General features: G+C 60.0%; 2 protein-coding genes across 4 annotated transcripts in view; both read right to left on the bottom strand.

Moving 5' to 3' along the window:
- The window catches only part of LOC142417091 (caltrin-like protein 2), a 156,443-nt gene extending 151,154 nt beyond the window's left edge, over positions 1-5,289 (bottom strand). The window contains exon 1 of the mRNA XM_075517416.1: positions 5,286-5,289. The gene's annotated coding sequence lies outside the window, so the exon portion shown is untranslated. The remainder of the gene's footprint in view (positions 1-5,285) is intronic.
- The window catches only part of SRC (SRC proto-oncogene, non-receptor tyrosine kinase), a 31,302-nt gene extending 19,345 nt beyond the window's left edge, over positions 1-11,957 (bottom strand). For 2 of the 3 annotated variants that reach the window (XM_075517413.1, XM_075517414.1), the window contains exon 1: positions 11,815-11,957. The gene's annotated coding sequence lies outside the window, so the exon portion shown is untranslated. The remainder of the gene's footprint in view (positions 1-11,814) is intronic. The other variant, XM_075517415.1, reaches the window with a different exon arrangement.
- Positions 11,958-20,177: the final 8,220 nt, after the last annotated feature.

The raw sequence follows: 20,177 nt of genomic DNA, 5'->3' as shown, positions 1-20,177 counted from the left end.
TCCTCCCCCGCCGGCGCTGGAAATGCCGCCTGACCTGCCCAGCATCCCCGCTCCTCGACACCCGCATCCCCAGGGATTCTCCCCCCCCCCAGAATTAACTGGCAAGTTGGGATGCACAAAAAGGCTCCATCCTCTGCCCTACCTCCCCACCGCAGAGATGCTCTTGCAAAGGCAACAGCGAGGGGAACCGCTGCTCTCCGGCGGGTCCCGCTCCGGCTGTTCTCCGCTGCGCCCGGATCGCTCAAGGATACAATGGCCGTGGTAACCAGGCTGATAGCGGGGCTGGCGGCGGAGGGGGAAGCGATCTTATCGTCTTCTCAAAGACACTAACAAAAGACACTGATTGGGAGCAGACAAAACACAGCAGTACGGCTTCTGCGAGGCAGAAGCAGAAACCTTGGGAAATGCCGCGACAGGCTGGGGCCCAACCGCAGACACGGAGCCTTGGGGAGGGAGACATCGCCGGCAAAACCGGCTCCGTCCTTGGGGCTGCTAAGGAGCCGGGTGGGTGCCGAGCGGCACCGCCGGCAGATGGGATGGGGTGGGTGCTGGGGAGAGGTGGGCGAGGGGCCGGAGGCACCAGCGCCCACCCGCTGCCGGAGGGAGCGGAGCCACGTCCCCGGCTCGTGGAGCCCCAGCGAGATTAATAACGGCACCTGTCTCACGCCAGACTGAAAAATGAAGCATGGGGGACGGCGGGCGAGACAAAGCAGCCTTGCAGCCCATGGCAGCAGGCACCGGGGATGGAAAGGAGCAGAGAGCGGCGATCCCAAACGCACCCTGACCTGCTCCATCCCCCTTTGCACACAACCGACCCCCTCCCAGCAGGACCGGGGTCCCGCCGGGGCAGATTCACGCAGGGCAAACAGAAGCCGCCTACGAGGTGTGCCATTACGAACAGAGATCCCGGGCTGGAGACAGGCAGGCAGGCAAGAGCCGAAGGGCACTTCGCCGTCCCCCGCGTCCCCCCGCGCAGGCAGCGCAGAGGCGGCGGTGCCGCCCGCGCGACCGCGGCAGCCGGACGGCGGGGTCAGCACCGCAGCGCTGCGCCGCGGGGAGACGGCGGCTGCCGCACCGGGGGCGATGAATCCGCCGCTCGGTCAGCGCTGCCGTAACCACTGCGAGGGTGGTACCCGAACAGCCAGCACCCCGGCACCCTCCCTGCATCGCCCCCCGCTCCCTCCCTGGATTTTGGTAGGAAACGCAGTCCCAGACACGCGTGCACAGGGGTTTCCCTCTCGGTCCCAGGGATGCTACTGAAGTTTTGCCTTTTCCCAGGGCGGGGGGCCAGTGAATGGCAGCACAGCCCCGGTGCTCTGGGGAAAGCCTCGCCGCCCCGGCTCAGCCCACCATCCCCTCCGGCCACCCGAGCATGGCAGGTCAACGCATCCCCCACGGAAAAAGCGATTCCCGTCCCCTGTCCCACAGCATCGGGCTTTGCTCGGCACAAGAGGGGGAACACAGAGCCACACCTCTGCCAGGCTGGGACCAGCCCTGCTGCAACGAGTCCCGGGGGCCGGTCAAAAAGGGGGAGCTGCTCCCCCAGCCCTGTAAACCAGGGTTTGACGCTGCAGATCCTCTCCCTGCCTGGCCGCCGCCGCGAAGGCACGCCTGGGTCACGCCTCCAGCCCTTCTCCTCTGCAAGGACACTCGTTTCTCACCTGCACTGATTCCTAAAACAAAAGGAGACATGCAGAGATGCTCGCTTCATCTCTCGCCTCCAATTTGGAGACCAGGGGAGCCACTTCCATGGGTAGGTGTCCCCAGTGCCCACCCGGGACCCCCGCTTTGCCCAGCGACTGCATGTCGAAGGCACCCGAGCTAAGGCACCCCAGCCCTCCCCTGGCTCCCCCCGCCTGACGGAAAACTCTCCCAGAGGAAAGGGATTGCCGGTGGAGGAGAGGGGAGGGCAGCACGGCTGCTGCGCGGGGGCCCGGCTACGCGCTCCCCACATACGTAAGTCCCAGCCCCTCCCATCCGACCCTGTCAACTCCCGTTAAATTTAAAACCATCTTAATTAAAGCTCCACAGCTCAAGCTAGCACGGGCCAGTGGGTCACGAAAGGGGAAAGGATAATTAAATCAACCATCCAAATTCACCCCCCCAAGCATGGGGGAGAGTCACGGTCGGGAGCCATGCAAAAACGCCTCTGAAAAGACATGTCAAAACAAAAGACCAAAACAAACCCCTGAGAAGCACAAAAGCAGGTTCTGGATGTTTATCTGGCCAAGAAACCGGGAAACACCAAGCACACGCACAGGGAGCCACACAGGGAGCTCGAGCTCTCCCCACCGCTGTGGGGCCGGCCCCTCCACAGGCAGTTTTTGGCTTGCCGGGACGAGGGGCAGCGGCTCTGCCAACACCAGCGGCTGCACACAGCCGCGGTGCCCCCCGCTACCCCCGCAGCACCCCGAAGCTGGGCGAGGGCAGGGGAAGCCCGGTGGCGGGCCCCCGATAAGCACTGTCTTGCATAAGGCTGGCAAGAAAAAGTTGCAGGCCTTACCTCCCCGAAATAATGCAAGCGGCTGCCCAGAGCGAGCGGGACATGCGGCAAGTTGTGCTTGCCGGTGCCGAGCCGCCGAGCGCTCAGTTTTAAGCCTTCTTCTCCCCCAAGGGATGGGAGAAGGGAAGGCGGCCATTGCCACGCCACGTCACATCCCCGTCACCACGCTGCAGCAGACCCGGGTACCGACGGGGCCACCTTCAGCTCCTCCGGCGCGCGGATGCGGGCAGCCTGGGCTGACCCACTGTGGGGCTCACCCACAGCCCTGCGCGCCAGGTCCCGGGGAGCTGGCAAAGCTTTGCACGCTCAAAGCTTCCTCAGAGGCAGTGGGTTTTTAATGTACATCACCGAGCGGTGCCGAGGGCGCTGGAGGGAGCTGGCAGCCGCCTTTCCTGAGCAGCACGCTGCCGAGTGAAGCTTGAGGGAGCTCCTGGCACACCGCTCCTGGCATCACACGCAGCCGTGCTGTGTGGTGGGTGCTGAGAGCTGCAGCCCCTTGCAAAGGGCTGCACGGGGAGCCGCTGCTGCAGCGACAGAGCGTGGGCAGCCAGCGGTGCCCCACCACCCCTTTCCGCTCCCGTGCGGCAACAAAGCCACCCCAAAAATCAGGGCTCCCGCAGCTCCGCCAGCCCCGTTCCCTGGTCCAAAGGAGACCCCCCGGCTTCAGGGCGCTGCTAGGAAGCGTTTGGGGTCAGGGAGGAAAAGAAAGTCGATCAAAGGCTCCTGGAGCCCCCGCTGTCCCCTGTTATCCATGCACGAGTGCTTTGGGAGAGCTTTGGGACAGGCAGAGAACAAGCACATGGATCCTGCAGACCCAGCTCGAGCCTGCTGCCTGCACGCAGAGAGGAAAGGGGAGCCACGGGGGAGAGGGGAGCACCTCACTGCCCGGCCAGCACGCATCCCCCATCCCTTTCTGTGCTGTAAGGGCATCCTGGCAATTAGAGATGGAAAAATAAGCTTTTTCACCACGAGGGTGGTCCAGCACAGGACCAGGGCTTGGGGAGGTGGTGAGATCTCCAGCAGGAGATGCTCAAAGCTGGCCGGGCGCTGTGCAGCCTGACCTCACTGGCGTTGCTCCGGGTCGGAGCAGGGATGCCTACTGGTAGCTCCCAGCCCGACTCAGCCTGCGCTTCCAGCATCCCCACCGGGACACCAGCCAAAGCCAGGAATTGCCCAACCAGCTCCAGCAAACGCTTTCCAAAGGCACACAAAGCCTTTGGCCTGCGCTAACCTGAAGCCGGCTTCTCCCAGACGGGCGATGAGGGCGATGCTCTTCTCCTGCCAAGTCCAGGAGAAGGAAACAGAAAGGAAACGCTTCCAAGGGCAGGAGTGCCCGTGAGGCCGGGAAGCGCCGATGTCGAGCCGGGCTGGCACTAGGAGCCGCAGCTCCTGGCCACCAGGACTGCCTGGAGCCACAGGGAGATGCTTCCCAAAACCAGCCCTCTAGTTCAGCACAGGGTGCTCAGTGCCCCCCAAAATGCACATTTTTAATATTAGCCCCCAGGCATACTGGCATCCATGGGCTCCCAGCACCCGCCACCAAATTCTCCAGTTTCCCACGGCCCCATCGCATCAACGCTGTTCCCGTCCTCCTCCAGGCGAAGCATCGAGATGAGGGACCGACCCCGCTGGAGAGGGTGACAGAGGTGCGGTGACACAAGCTGGCCTCTCGAGGAGGAGGGAGGATTTCTGTTCCCCATTTCTGCAGTGCCTCACCCAGCGTGGCCAGCCTCGGGCTCCAGGAAACGGAGTTTGCTTCTGCTTTCTGGGAGGGGACATCTGCCCCGGGTGCTCTCCGGGGATGGCCGTGACGCAGCACCCAGCCCGCCCCGTGCCCGGCTCCTGGGGAAGGGGCAGGCGGCAGCGAGAGGCTGATGTGACTCACAGGTGGCTCAGATCCGGCCAAAAAGGTGCTGCCACCGGCGCGTGCCCTGGCTCAAGAGCTGCCGCACCCAACGGCACCGCAGCAATTTCACCCCCGGGCGAGGACGGCAGCGCAGGCAGGCAGCAAATCTCCAGGGCAGGGGGAGGAAGGGGGCAAAGAACATGCAGGAGGCAGAAAAGCTCCGGATCTGAGCAAGTTACAACCACCCCTGGCCACGCTGGCGTCACTGCTAAAACATTTCCACTTTCAGAGAAACCAGCCCATCCAGTCCAGCGAGGAGAGGAGCTCCCCGGGGACCCACTGGCCCTCCGAGGCTGGAGCTGCGGACCCTGCAAAGGGGTCCCGCAGGACCCCCACGGGAGGAAACCTCCCAGCAACCCCCCTGACATGGAACAGGAACTGAAACACTCGCTGCTAAAAAAGGGAAAATGCAGGGAGGGCATTTGCACCCTCAACACAAACCCCGTGGGGCCGGGCATTGCCCCACTCCCGGCCGGGAGCCACGGGGACTTGGCAGGACACGTGCTGGGTTCACTGCAACGGGAGGGTACGAAGGAGAAGCCAAGCAGAGGCCAAGGGTCTTCCATCACTGATTTCCAACACTTCCCACTTTGCAGACCCCTGAACAGTTTTAAACAGTTTTAAGCAGGATCCCATGCAGCAAATTTATGCTGATTATCGGCTTATTTTCCCGGGTTACTTTGGGACTCTGGGGCATCTGCCCGACACAAGCCACGTGCTCCGGGGAACCGTGGGGCCACCAGCCCTAACGCACACATGCTACAGGGGCAGCGGGTGGCTGCGGGTCAAGGCTGGGTGATCAGGATCAGCCTCCAGCAATGCACGCTCGACTCCCGCTTTCACCTCCACGGGCATGGATGGACTGGGAGCAGCTCCCGCAGCAGCGGGCATAGCCCGGGACCGTGGCTCTGGTCTCTGCACCGTCAGACCCCACGCTGAGGCGTGCCCGGGAGCCTGGACTTCGCTGGTGGCAGAGCCCCAGGAGATGCTGGTGCCCACAGCCACTCCCATCTGCACCACCAAAACAAAGCAACTCGCTCAGGATGCGTCAGAGGAAGCAACCAGGGAGGGTCTTGAGGGGCAAACAGAGAAGCTCAGCCAGCCCCGGACAGCATTTCCATACCCAAAAAGCTGCATCAGATTCCCCAGCCGCTCCTGGGGCGAGCGGGACGCCCAGCAGCTCCACCGGAGCTGCCGGGAGAGGAGCTGGCTGGGAGGTGCAGCCCCAGACGGTGCTCGCTATAAACAGCCCGAGCAGATGAAAAACAAAGAAAAACGCTGAGCTGGTGTCTTTTATCCCTGCCGCTCCTGGAGGGGAGAGCCGGGCTCCGCACACCTCCCGGCCCTGCACCGCTCGCTGCAGCGGCGGTGGGGAGCGGAGATGGGCTATGGGCGAGGTGGATGGGACCAGCCCTGAGCTGCCGGGACCAGCCAGTGGCATGGGACGAGCTGCACATGGACTTTCCACCCTCCCGTGGCATCTCTCCAGCCCTCGCTCCTGCTGCTCTTCCTACCCAAAATAACCACCCCGAGCTGGAGCTGCCCCCCTCCCCGCGCTCGGGCAGAGCCTGCGGGGACGGGATGAAGGGACAAAGGGACAAAGGGCATCTCCTCTGCTTTCCATCACCTGTGGCTCATGGCGGCTTCAGCGCAGCCCACCCAGACCACGGCACGAGAGCTATCCCCACCCCCAAAGCACCAAGAAGGGCTCAGATTAGGGTACGTACGCTCATGTGCACGCACGTCCACACGCAGCTGTGCACGTGTGCAGGCAGCCGGGGCGGGCAGGCAGCTCCCTGCAGCTGCCCCCGCGTGCTGCTCTCCTTGCCCGGCCCCGCCACACGCACTGGTCCCAGCACTCTGAGCCTTTCCACCCCACACGCTTCCAAACTCAGCCGTCCGTGATGCTGGAGCATGAAACTCATCCTGGTCGCAGTGACTTTTGCAGCTACATATGCACCCTTCCTCGTCCCACGACACCCTCCCTGCCCCGCGCAGCAAGGTGCTCACCAGCAGCTCCCCCGCAGCCGTGCCGAGGCTCCGATCCCTTCCCTGGCACGCCGGAGCCCAGCCAACGTTTGCCCGATGGGCAGGGGAATGAAAGGGCCGGGACGAGCTGGCCGTGACTCTGACAGCGTTGGGTTTCTTTGCAGAAGTCACCGAGCGCACGCTTCCGCCCCAGGAGCATCCTGCGCCTAGACCGGCACCGCCGGACCCCCCGGCCACCGGCACCGGCTGCGGCCCGGCAGCACCGCAAAACCACCAAGCCACAAGGGCTGGTTTCAGCCGGGGAAGTCGGTGCCCAGCTGGGTCACAGTCTGGGGAGGAAGCCCTCGAAAACACCGTCTGAGAGGCGGCGGCCGAGCCGGTGAGGAAGGCGGTGGTGCTTCATGGAGATCAGATTATATTTGCCCTGCCTAAGGAAGAGCTTTGCCCATGGTGCGTGCATGGAGTAGGGCAGTGCAGCTGGGGCTGGTGAAGGAGGGGAGGGAGAGAGGGAAACTGAGGCACGCAATGCTCCTTACCAGGTGGGGAAGCAAGGTGGAGCAGTGAAACCCAGACACAGCGCTGCACCTCCAACCCCAAATTCCTGCTAAAGGCTGCTCCGAGGGGAGACATTTTTAGGATCGATTTAGCACCAACCCAACCCCGTCACGCTGCCCCCAAGCCGGGGCACGGCGTGGGAAGGGGGACGCCGTATGGGAAGGGGGCACGTGGCTCAGGACAGGGTGGACTTGTTAACCTCACCCATGGTGGAGGGGACAATGCAGCAGCAAGCTTTTACCCTCATTGCCCAGGTTTTTGGTGGCCAAGATTGCCAAACAGGGTGGGGAAGGATGGGAGCAGCCACACCGGGTGGAAGCTATTTTTGCAGCACGCAGTCAGGTTTTCCTCCATCCAGCCAGCCCTAACACAGCGGGCTCAGGGCCAGCCGAAACCTCACGGTCACGGGAGCAAGACCACAACAGGTCAAGCATGGGATGGGGCTGGGAAACTCGGGGCCGGCCTCCAAGACTTGCAGCGCGGGGACGGAAGCGCGGCACAGCCCGAGTAAGAAGTGTCCCCACGTCACGCGTGGGCAGAGGCGCTGGCCCAGCAAAGCCCGCTCGCCCTTCGCTGCGGACCCCAAAGCCATGCTGGTGCCCTGCGGGCGTGGGGGCCCACGCGTGCCAGGCTGCACGCCTTGCCCAAACCTACGCCAGTTCCCCGGCTGCGAGGCGAGGGCAGGCTCGCTATGCACGTGCCCCATTTCTTATATTTTTGCCTTAAACGCCCAGGCGGTTCTGTTCCCCAAATTCCTCCAGACGAGCCCACCGATCCCGCACGCCAGCCTACAGATATTTCAGATGCTGCATCTCCACTGAGACCACCTGGAGCCAAGGGGCTCGGGCAGCTTTCTTTAAGGTCTGAATTAAAAATCAACGACCAGCCCCCCCTTGCCCAGTGGCCGATGCCCCGCAGCAGCCCTGCCAGCCCCCAGCCCTGCCAAACACCTCCCCGCTCCGCAGCGAGGGCAGCCAGGAGATCCATAGCCTGAAGGGAAGTCAGTGCAACATGCAGATTTGCAGGTCCTGGTTCCTGGCCCAGGTTCAAACCACATTTGTTCCTGAAATCTGTTTCAGGGCTTTATTTTCAAAGCATGCGTGTGCAGAGGCATGTGCAAAGCAGCACCGGTTCCCGCTGCAGCCAGTGCTGAGATCGCCTGTGCCAACACGGGGCCAAGTCGGGGGCCTGGGTGCACCGAGCACTGACTGCAGCCCACGCTGATGTAGCCATGCTCAGCCAATTAATTATATTCTTTTTTTCCCTCCTAAGCGCACAATATACTGGGCTATCTCACAGCTTGCTGCCCATCTCAAAGATGAAGGACCAAAGGCATTACTATTTTTCTGAGGCCCGCTTTAAAACAGTCCCGCGACACACTGCATATTTTTTGCTGATGGGCGGAAACTTCAGCAAGACGCGAGCCCCAGGGGAGTTAGTCCGCACCACCCGCAGCTACAGGGGGTCGAAAAGAGGAATTTGGACTGGAAACAGCGACGATCTGCACTCCTGTCCCAGGAACAGCCATGCAAGGATGGTTATTTCCACCCAGAGGTCCAAGCTGCTCTCCGGGCATCAGATTAAAGGGATCTCTCCCGCACGGAGCAGCGCAGGGACACGCCGCTGTCTGCCAAGGCCGCTTCCCGCGGCCGACGGGATGCACGCTGGACGCGTCTCCAGGCGGGCTCTGGGGCAGCGAGCTCAGATGGGAAATTGTTCCGAGAGATAAAGGAACAAGTTGGAAACCGAGCTGCAAAATAGACAGTACAGGAAACAATAGCGCTTCAGATAGGCTTTCAAATTTCGCCCAGCGATGCCCAGAGCACAGCGCTTTGTCCCAGTGATGCTCGGGGGTTTTCCGCCGCCGTAGACATGCCAGGAGGAGGTGCAGACTGTTTGCTCACTCCTACCTTTTCTCTTTCAAGATGTTTGCCGGTTGTTAAAACAAGACGTTACAGGCCAAGTCCTTCAGGTCTCATTAGATAAGAGTTTTAGCTCTGTGATGATCCTGGCAGCGGCGGCAGGGAGAGGCGGACGGGATTTCAGAGGTACGGGAGCCCCACGGTCCGTCCCCTCCTCGCCTCGGTGAGCCGGGCAAAAGGATGCTGCTTCCCGGGAGCTGCGCACGCTGCTAAAGGCCATCCCCGCCTCAAGACCGCTGATGTCCTCTCCGTGCCACCGAGGCAGCAAAGGAGCCTCTTGTCTCGGCAGCAGAGCCTCCACGCAGGTCGGTCACCACAAACTGCAGCTCTTTTCCTCGTCTCGTCCCCCAGCACCCCAGCCGGGCGCTGGGTCGGCCCTTTCTGCCTCCCCACGGCACCTCCATGATTTTCCATCACTCTGGCACAAAGTCATTAAAGGGCAGAGCTATCGTTAGGGCATCTCCATCACGCAGGGAGCACTGCAAGGCCACTAACGATCGAGACAGGGAACATTGGACTTCCCTTAGCTGCTGCTGCGCCAGCCCGTAAATAACCCCATCTCCAAAAAATCATCGGGCTGCGTTTTGGCAGAGCCACGAAGACGAGGTGTTTGGAGGAGCCTCAGCCCTGCTGCTCCTGGGTCAAAGCTTGGAACCGGGAACCGACCCTCGATCTTTCAAGCAAAGGTGCCCTTCTCTGACAAACGAGTGCTAACTGGCTAATGATTACAGAGACGCGGCTCCCTGGGGAGCCAGCACATGAGCTTCATCTCAGAGACACCGAACCGCCAAGGTTTTGCTATGGGCCGGATCCTGAGCCAGCACGAAGTGGCGCAGAACAGCTGGCTAAGTTCCAGGCAGCCCAGGATCAGCCTCTCCGGCTGTAAAAGTGTCGGAAGCAGCCCCACAGTGGAAATAACAAAAAGGACATTGCTTTAAAGTGCAAGATTGCTGATGTGCCCCTGCATGTCCCCATCCGCATGCCTCCCCGGAGAGCCCTGCCAGCCCCCCCGCCTTGTTTGACCAACATGTGCTGCACGGGGGGCCTGGGTGCGTGTTGAGCCGCCGGGTGCTAAGGGGGGGTCTCTGAGCCTGGCAGGGATGACCGGCTTCCCACCATTAACAGCTGGACCTTGGGAGAGGTTTGTCATGGCTCGGTTCTCCCACCCGCGCACCGGTCACTGCTGGCAGTGGGTATCTCCTCAGCTGAGAGGAGAGCGACGAAGCCCTCCAGCTGCCTCCTGCCGTACACCTCCTCCTCTGGGGAGCACCAGCCCGGCAGAAGGAAGAAAAATCAAGTCTTTTGTTGCCACCTTCCCGCAGCTCAGTTTGCGCACAGCACTGCTGGGAACGTGCTGTCCTGTCCCTGTCCCCGCTGTGCAGGCAGCGCCGGCCCCAGGCAGGAGCTCGCCCCAGGGACCCCCCGGGCTCTGCGCCCTCCACTGCCCCCAGCTCCTAATGCCACGGGGCGGTGGGACTTGTCTTGGGGGACCCCCCGGCTGCACTGAGCAGCCACATCATGTCCCTTCCTTTGCATCGCTCCTGGGGAGCCAGGAGCACACACAGGGTAGCACAACCCACTCCCTGCCACATTCGACCTTTACTGCTGCTCGACGGCATTGGGACCAGGACCAGGATTGGGACCGGGACCAGGATCATAGTCACCTCCCGGCCCCAAGTCCAGGGGGCTGAGCCCTGGCACACCACAGCAGCCGCCGGGGCGAGGAAGGGCTGGGGGAGGAGTGCGCTGTGCACGGCCAGCAAAACACGGGGAGATGCGGCAGATGCCCGCTCATTTCCAGCGGGTCTCGCAGGAGGCTGCGCAGCTCCCCGAGACGATGCTCGGCACCAGACAGGACCGCACCAGGGTCAGCGCCACGAGACGCCACCCCCCCGCCAGCCCCTGTCCCCAGCACACACGGCCCTGTGCGGTGGGCCCCGTCCCCGCAGGCTGCCCACCGTGCCTGTCCCAAATGGCACCAGGACGCAGCACAGCCTGCCCGAGCTCCTGCACGGCCACCCGGGCAGCAAGCAGGGATAAAAGCCCATCCTGACCCCAGTGTGGCTCGGCAAAACCCACGATGCTCTTCCACGGCAGTGGGGGCTGTGACAGGGATGGTGGGGACACGCCAGTGCCACCGCTCGCAGCCACACATGCGGGTTGGCTCGCCCAGGCTGCGATGGGGGAACTTCCCGGCTGGATAAAGCCTTCATTCAGGCAACCCGGGGCTCTGCAGCCCCCCAGCAGGCTGGAGGCAGCCAGCCCCGGCGAGGGGCACGGCGAGGAGCCTGGCCGGACACAGCTCTCCAGGCCCACCGGGGCTGGACATGAGCCCCAGAATTACCGGTGAGCAAACACGACAAGGGAAGCGGATCAGGAGACATCAAAGCAGGGGGGCAATGAATATTTCATGTCCTGGCCTACATACAGCCCGGCTCTCCCCGCCCCGCGCTCCCGGGGGTCCCCCACAGCCCCGATCACAACAAAGGGGAGTTGCAGGCAGGTGGTGCCGCCCCGCCGGACCCTCAGCATCCCCGGCCGGGCCCGCGTCTGCCCCGCCAGACAGCGGCACCCCCAGCCAGACCCACGGGTGACCCGCCAGACACGTGCAGCCGCCGCTGGACCCATAGCCGCCCCACCGAAACCCACGGCCAGACCGCCAGCATCCCTGTCGGGACCCATAGCCAGCTCACCGGACTGCGGGCATCCCCCGCTGCCGGACCCACAGCTGCCCCACCGGCGCCTGGGCATCCTCGGCTGGACCCACAGCCGCCTTGCCAAACCGCCGGCATCCCCGCCGGACCCACAACCGGCTCACCCGCCTGCGGGCATCCCCCCGCCGCCCCGCCGGACCCCACGGGCGGACCCCGGGCATCCCCCGCCGGCCCCACAGCGGGGCATCCCCCCCCCGCCGCCCGCCGCCGCCGCCGCCCGCTCACCTCCCGCCTGTGCGCGCAGCGGGGCCGGCCCCGCCGCCCGCCTCCAGCGCTCGGCCCCGGCTTTGTCTCCGCGCCGGGGGCGCGGCCGCCGCCCCCCGCCGCCGCCGCCGCCGCGCTGGGTGCCCGCACCGGGCCGGGCCGAGCCGAGCCGCGCCGGGCCGGGCGCTCAGGGCTGCGCCGGCGGCAGCAGCAGCATCGCGCAGCGCCGCGGATCCGGCGCGCTGCTGCCTCGCCCAGCCCCGCTCACCCCTTCTCCCGGGCGGGGGGGGGCAACCCACGGGGAGGGGAAAAAAAAAAAAGAGGAATATGGCAGCAAACCGGAAACGGCGGAAAAAGCAGCAGTCCCTCCCCTCCGCGGTTTTTTTTTAAGGGAGAAGGCTCCGGGCAGCCGGGCTCCGCGGGCGCGCAGCGGGCGAGGGGCCGCCCCCGCCGCCGGCTCTGCCGGCGCGCCCCGGCCCGCGGCGGGGGGAACCGCCTGGTCGCGCCGGGGACACGCGTGGGAGCGGCGCGCTCGGTCCTCTGCGCGGCCCCGCGGGTGAGGGGCTGGGGGGTCTGGGCTCCCCGCGGCGTGGGGCTCTGCCAGCCGAGCCCAGCGCTCCTCGCCCCGGCGGGCTGCGTTGCTGTGTTTACCTGGAAGGCAGAGCCGGTAACAAAAGAGAGGTGATTTGCAGGAGGTTAAAACCTGGCTGGGTTGGGGTTTGCTTTATTAAGCAGTTCCAGCACACGGCGAACAGCAGTTTTGTCGGAGAAACGCCGTTTTGTCAGACTCTGCACTCGAATCTGTGTATCTTCATCCGCAGGAGGGACACCTCGCCGTCCCAGGGGGCTGCAGTCCTCCTTCCCCCATCTCCGAAGTCAGAAGGCGGCAAAACTTAAGTGTAGAGGAAAAGCAGGGGAAGATAAACCACGTCCTGGGCCTCCCGGGGAGCCCCGGGCAGCTGCGAGGCCCTTTGGAGGCCACGCTGGCGGGCAGCGGGCAGCAGTGGCCGTGCCCCGCTGGGGCATCTGCCCCGTCTTTGCTGTGTCCCTCACTCACCTGTGCTGGGACAAACACCTGGGGGGGTTAATACACCCCCAGGTCACCCCTGCAGCCGGTGCCGGCCTCCAAAACAAGGCAAACGGAGCTGTGGGTGTTCCTGGGGTGCCCAGTCCCCGGGTGGCAGCGTCACCCCGGGCAGGGCCAGGTGAGGTGCGGGTCCCCCTGAGTCCCGCTTGGGCAGGTGGGCACACGGGGACGGTTCCAGCCATCCCTCCCTTCGCACCTCAGCACCTTCCCTTTCCAGCACCAGGAGCGGGTGGAAAATGCCCAGCTTTCCCCCGGTGCAGAGCAGTGCCGGGGCGCACACGCGGGCTCAGGGCTCGGCCGGGCGCCCCGACACCTGCACCGAGCCCGTCGGGGCTGCCTGACCAGCTCAGCAGTGCTGGCAGCCCTCCCACCTCCCCCATCAGCGATCCACTAAGGTGTTCCCCGTCCCTTTATCCTCCAGGAAGAAATGGGGTGAAGCAGACCGCTCCTTAAACCCCCATTTAGCTGGTTTATGAGGCACGCTCAGCTGCCGGCCGGCTCCGGTGACCCGTGGGCTGTATTTCCACAGCCAGCACCGCCTCTGTCATCCCCTGCCCACCCCTCCGACCAACCCTTGCCGCCACTCAGCAGGTATTTCTGAAAACCCCATTACTCTGAGCAAGACCTGACACTTCAGAAACAATTTGGGAAGTTAACAAGTTTCAGAGAACTATGTGGCGGAGTTTTTCTTTCTGTTTCCCACCCCCCTGCCTTGTTCTTTTGAGTTATTAAAAAAATATTTCCCATGACACTGGCGAAGGCCAGCGAATCCATGAGTCACTAGGAACAAGGAGCCACGCATGCACTGATCCATCACCCCCGGCCAGCACATCGCGGAGGGGCCCTTCCCTGGGAGGAGCTGCTCGCTGATAAGGTCCCTACAGCCGGGCTGAGCCAGGCAGGGCCCACGCTTTCCCTCCTGCCTCTCGGCTCCCTCCCAGGGCTGGGAGGGGGTGGCCGGGCTCCCCGCACACCCGTGGGGCAGCCGGTGCTGGAGAGCGGCTGGGCTGGGGGCAGCAGCCCCGCTTGCTCCTTGCCGGAGCATCAAACCGCAGCCCGGTTTGTAGCGAGGCTTTTTTGGGGTGTTAATTCATAGCCACCCCCTCCGCTATCCGCCTGGCGTGGGGATGTGTAGGGGGGGATCCCTCAATCTAACGTCCGACGTGGGATTAAGGAATTAACCGCGCGGCGTGGGGCAGCCCCGGGGTACTGCTCTGCTCGCTCATACGTTAAACCTTCGGACACACTGTAGGGCAAAGAGGGGGGCACGTCGATGCCTGGCGTTGTCCCCCACGCCTTCTCCCTGCTGTGCCTGCGCAGGGAAATGGCGACGTTCCCCTCTCCCTCCTGATCCCAGGAGCACCGGCTCCACAGTCCCGGAGCAGGCGTGAGGTGCCGCCGGGGAAGGGAGAGAGCCCCGGGGGAGCGGGGACCCGGCCCCAGCCCCGGGTGAGCTGGTTAGGATGACTCAGCCTCTACTGGATCCAGACCCAAATCTAAGATGCAATTATGACTTATAAATATTTGAATTTTGTTTTCCTCTTTTGCAATCAAGTCCTTTTCTACAGGCTGACCTACAATCGTAGTTTTCATCTCCGGCGGTGCTGGCCTGTTGCTGGAAGGCAAACAGCAAAGGCACAGCAAACACGCCAGACCGAGTCTACGACATAATCTCTTCTTCGAAGAAGATGCCAACATGCAAATTTAAAATGGCAAATAGTTACTCTCTAAAACCAGCCTCTTATCTTTTGGGCTCGCATTCAGGAATGTGCCCTCACAAGGCTCTGACATTAAACATGCAGCGCTGGCGATAATGTGATTTAAAGACCATTTAAGTTTAAGCAACCCAGCACACCTCAGTGCGTCCCTGGCTCAGCCGTGAGGTCCTGAGGACACCCTCAGCCGCTTCCTTTCCTTTCCCTCCTGCCCCACTCCAAGTATTTATCTTCAAACAGTCTAATCCACAGTTATTTTTTTTTACCCAACGAGGGATTTCAGTCTCTTCGCTGAAACTTATTGAGATGATTCCTTCACTTCACTTTTAAATAGCACTGATAACACCCACCCCGGGGAGAGGAAGAGGGTTAGAGAAACTGAAAACCAGGTACTTTCAAATTAAAGAAAAAGTAGCACTGAATATTTCTGGTGGCTCAGTTATTACAGCACGCCTTGAAAGGATATTCTAACAAGAAATCAAGACGTGCTCAGGTATTCCTGTGCTTTCTTGCTGACCTTTACACAAGTTTCATCAGGAAAAAGAAGAATGAGAGTTACTACAGGCATGAGTAAGTAAGTACGTGGCTCCTTCCCGCTCCAGGTGTGCAGATCGAACTGCTCCACGGGGCTCCTGAGACCTTCCGGCGAAGTGAGAGGGTGCTTTTTGGGTCCAGTAATTGATCTGAGTCCTGACCTCTCCAACGTAGCTGTGGATTTACAACAAAACATCTATTCATCTCCAGCCAGATTTATTTTTAAGCATCCCCTTGGCAAGCGTGAATAATTTTTGCCTAATGGATTCTGTTCCTGAGGCTAGCTGCATTTTGTTCACTGCAAATTCCAAATATATTTGCAGGAATTATTACTATTAATAATATAATGGTTGTGTTTGAGATGCTGGACAGACGCAGAAGCAGCCACGGCTCTTGCCCGGAGATTTTATGATCATTGAGCTTTACAACCCTGCCAGTAGTGAGTGTGTGATGGCAAACGATGGGCACCACCAGCCCCGTTAGGGAAGCTGCAGTTACGAGCTCAGGAGCTGATTTACTAAGGGGGATTGACCAGAATAACTCCTGCAGTACGAGCCATTTAGCAATATTTCATGGAAGAAATGCTAATTCCGGTGAATGATGCTCCCACATTGAGCATCAAACGCCAGCGTCCCACAGGTTGTAGGATAAAAAGGGGCGGCTGAGAAGAAGTCACCAGGAGGGCTCAGGACCCGTTCCGTCCCTCAGTGCGGTGACAATCTGCCGTGCAAAAGGGGCCCTTAACCCCAGCACCGGGGCGGCCCCAGCCAGGAAGTGTCACTGCAAAATTCCTGGGGGAAAGGACCGGCGGGACGGGGAGGGGGGGAAAACCACTGACTTGGTGACGTGCAAACGTTTGATAAGGAGGCACCGAGTTCAACAGCTGTGGGGGGAAATGATCTGCATGTTCAACAGAGACACAGCATTTCCCATCAGGTTTCTGACTGATAAAATATGATGTTTCGATACAATCTGAATTAGGTATCTCGGAATAGCTCATTTGGACAAAAAGTCCGACGCTTTCTGCATCTTGCCTCAGCTCAGCAGAAAAGCCGCACACAAAATGTTAGCATTTCCCAGCAGTGGAAATTCTGCTTTTTGGCCAGTCTTAGTATCAATAGAAAAGAGCGGTTCAGAAAAGCCCACAGAAACTCGTCCAGATGAGATTTATAGCCCTCGTTCCGGCTTGCTTTGCTAACAGAGCAGCAGAGGGATGGCTGGCTAGTGCAGAGCTCTGGTAGCCGCATCCAGGCGACCCTGCCCTGGGGGCTCTGGCACTCCCCGGGCAGCAGAGGGTCCCAGGCAGCCTCCCTGCCAGCACCCGCTGCTCACCGGCCCGCAAGCGGCTGCAGCCCGTGCCACGCGGAGCCGGAGCAGACACAAGGGTGTTTCCCCTTAATCATCCAGTCTTGGTCCTTCGAGCCAGGGATGGGCTGAGGAGGCCAAAGTCTGGATCTGAAAAATTTAAACCGTATGACGTTTGGATCCGTGCTCAGTTTAAAGTGAGCTAAGTAAAGGGGGAGGTAGGGAGCAGAAATGGCTGCAGCTTCTCCCCTTCTCCCAAAAACTGCTCCCCCTCGGATTCCCTTCACCATAGAGGCCTGACACCTGGGGACATCTGCTTCAGCCACCCAAAGGAGCCACCGCAGCATCCTAAGTAGCCACCCCGCAGGGCCCGCAGCCATGAGGACCCTCTCCCGCGCACCCCGGCAGCTGCGGTCCAGCTGTTCGACTACAGCGTGGACCCACCCAGCACATGCCGACGTGCAAGGGCTGCCCTTGGGGAGCCGGAGGGACGTGACCCCGCAAGCCCCACGCCGGCTTTGGCGAGGTGAATTCGCAAGCTTGGGATGGCTTTTGTGGAAGCAGCGGCCAAAGAGAAGGCAGGGGGAACTGCCTATGAGACATCTCAGGCCAGTGCTGATGCCTTCCGTGGCCCCAGTCCATGAAGTGGGTCTGGCTGAACTTGACGCTCACAGGGGCGGCACATGAGAGGCTCAGACAGCCGTCTGCCAAGAAACAAGGGGACAGTCCAGAGGGCAGGTTTCACAAATAAGGAATGCTGCGTTTAGCATGTAAACAGGACTTCCAGTAGGGCATGGTACTAGGGACACAGCTCCTTGCCTAGGACTGAAGATAGGAAGAAGTGAGAGCCCTTCAGCCCCCTCCACCCACAGCATCCCCCCTTTGGGAGCCGAGCTCTTCAAGTGCAAGAAAAGACATCAGCCAGGCAACAGATGTTTATAAAAAGCAAAGCAGATGTGATCCGAAGCAGGTTTACCTTGTACCTACCAGCCAAAAAGGCTGGACTCGAGCCACGGAGGAACCTGTCAGCCTCTCTGCTCCAACCAACCGCTCTGCGTCGCTGCGGTCCTCGGCGGGACTGCGGTTTCCCGGTGCGTGGCTGCTCATGCCTCCAGCAAGCAGGGTGCAAAGAGCATCAAAGCCACACCGGGGCCTCCAGGCACTAAATGAAACCAGGGAAGCGAGCACTACAAGAGGCTGGGGATTGCACGAGACAAATCTGCGTGTGCTGGCGAGGAGCAGGATCTGAACGGGTGGTGTGAAGCACGCACAGCACTGTAGTGCTTGCTTATCACAAGAGCTTGCAAGCGTAGTATTTAATCATTTTAACACCTCATGGCCCAGGGGTAGGCTGATGTGCACGGCACAGCTTCCTGGGTATACCTGGGGCTCCCAGGTGGAGAGCTGTCCTTCCCCAGCAGTTATTACATCTGCTGGTCGAAAAAATTATCAGGGAAGAGAAATATGCTGACAGGGCTGATTACAAGGGGACACCTTTCTCCATCCTGGCTGCTTCTCCACGTGTTCTTTCTTTGTATCAGTCCTTGTAACAGCAGATGATACCCGCTGTCTGTCACTGGCAGGTAAAATTTGGCTGCAAGGACAGAAGAACTGCAATGGACGTGAGTCTACAGGGTGGAAGCAACAAGAGGGGGCACGGGGGTGAATTACGGTGACAGAAAAGCCACAAATTGGGAAGAATCAATATGAAATGGGAAAATCAGCTGAATTTCAAGGGAGAGGCAGGAAGCCGAGTTCATTGCTCTGCAATTGCCAGCCCCAAGCAAAAGACATTTAGACCAGCTACTGCACACTGGCCTGGGTAGCAAAAGCCAGAAAACACCCCCACAAACAACCGCTCAAAAGCCACAGACTACCAGAGGAGAAGAGCAGGACCTTGGACCTGCAGTAACTGCCAATTTAAGAAGAAATGCAACCATTGATTACAGCCCATGTCTCTTGCCAGAGAGAAACGGAATGCTTCCCAAACGAATCATCCCTTCTGGCTGGATGAGGAAGAGGAGGAGGGTCAGATCCCTTCCCAGTGCCAAAGCTGGCAATCAGCCTAATCACCAAACAAGCAGCCATGCTCCGTACTCCAGCACTCTCCATTCATCATCTCATTTTCTTGCTGCAGTCAGTCTCTGATGCCTCATGAGATTAATAAACAAACAACTAAATCAATACAGTCATCTCGATCCCTGCAGGCCACAGGCTGTGAACAACATAACTTCTGCCTGGAAGAAGTATCAGCGTGTAAGAGAGGCTCCCAAGAGAGAAGTCCAGCATCCCAGCTCTCAGCTGTCCAAAAATTAACACATGCACACAGGGGAACAGTTCAGCAATGCCCTGGGAAACAGAGATACTGAGCAGGTCCTCCCCTCCTACAGCTTCCTGATTTTCTCCTCGAGCATCATCACATCCAGCCTTGACCCTCCCTGAAATCCAGGCACTGAAGGAATACTTTCACATTCTCCATGACAGGCTGGGAAATGATCTTAGCTTATTGACTCGACAAGGGGGCTGCTCTGCAAACATCAGTCCTCTTCAAAGATGGCCTCGAGCTCTTCAGTTCCTGTCAGTAGGGAACCTCACCAGAATCTCTCTGAAGCAGAGAAGCGTGTGTATGAGAACGAAAGTAAATTAGGTCTGAACAAGATTAACAGGGATTTAATTGAACTATGTGAACTGGAACTCCAGTCACGAGCTACTTATTAGCCCGTCTCGAGGGACTGTGCTGCTTGCGCTGGAGGAGCACAAGGATGCATTGTGAGCATGGGACAGCTCAAGGGGATGGCGATGGTCACAGCTCTCGAGATGAGCGTGGCCAGAGAGGCAGAGCTGCTCGAACATGATCAAAAACGAAGCAAGGAATTCTCAACTCCCAGCCATGTTTCTTCAGAGCTGAGGCTTGGCCTGTTGAGGGAAAGGAACTTCGTAACAAGTATTAGCAGAGGAAACCCAGCTCTCAGCACAGCTCCTGGGCTTTGGGTGGCAGAGCAGGTGCTGTTCACCGAGGTGCTGCCTGCTGGCTGGTATCTGGAGGCAGACCTTTGAAAACCTCCCCTTCAATGAAAGTGACTTAATGAGGTCTTCAGCTCCCTTTGGGATGTTAATTACAAAACAGCCTGGAGAAAAGTGCTTGGGAATTAAAGGAGTCACCACACTAGTCCTTCTCTTGTTTTGGTTTTCTGGTGAGGGAACCAACAGACGCTTGCCAGAGCTTGGCTACCACGCAGGTCTTACTGCAGCCAAGAGCCACCAGACAGCTCCACGCTCCAGCCACATAAACCTGAGCTACAATCACACACCGAGGGGCTACTGAAAATCCCTATTATCAGTCTACTGAGTCCCCATCTAATCTCCTGCTCGTATTATTAACAAATGATGCCTTTATTATCACTACCTTCATGGGGGCTTTCGGAGCCAAAATCTCTCATGAGAAGCAAATTAATTTAGTCATCGCACCATTTCCTCCTTCCTTCCAGGAAGTTGAAGCTGCACTGGGAGATAATTTGCTACTTCCAAGTCAAACACAGATACACACATGCCTGACAGTATTAACTAACCAATTTCTCACAGATTAAAGGATCTGAAAGGCTTTCCCTTAATGGATCATTTTGATGAATAGGTTATTTATGTCCCTGTGTTCCTATAGTCTGAGAGTTCTGGCAGCTTTCACAATGAATGCATGGAAAGAGGCAGCACAACTTTAAAAAGAGATTTCTTTTTAAACAAAGAGA

Source organism: Mycteria americana, chromosome 14, assembly GCF_035582795.1.
Source record: "Mycteria americana isolate JAX WOST 10 ecotype Jacksonville Zoo and Gardens chromosome 14, USCA_MyAme_1.0, whole genome shotgun sequence".
Classification (NCBI taxonomy): Eukaryota; Metazoa; Chordata; class Aves; order Ciconiiformes; family Ciconiidae; genus Mycteria; species Mycteria americana.
The sequence above is the reverse complement of the archived record's forward strand: the minus strand, read 5'-3'. Positions and strand labels throughout refer to the sequence as shown.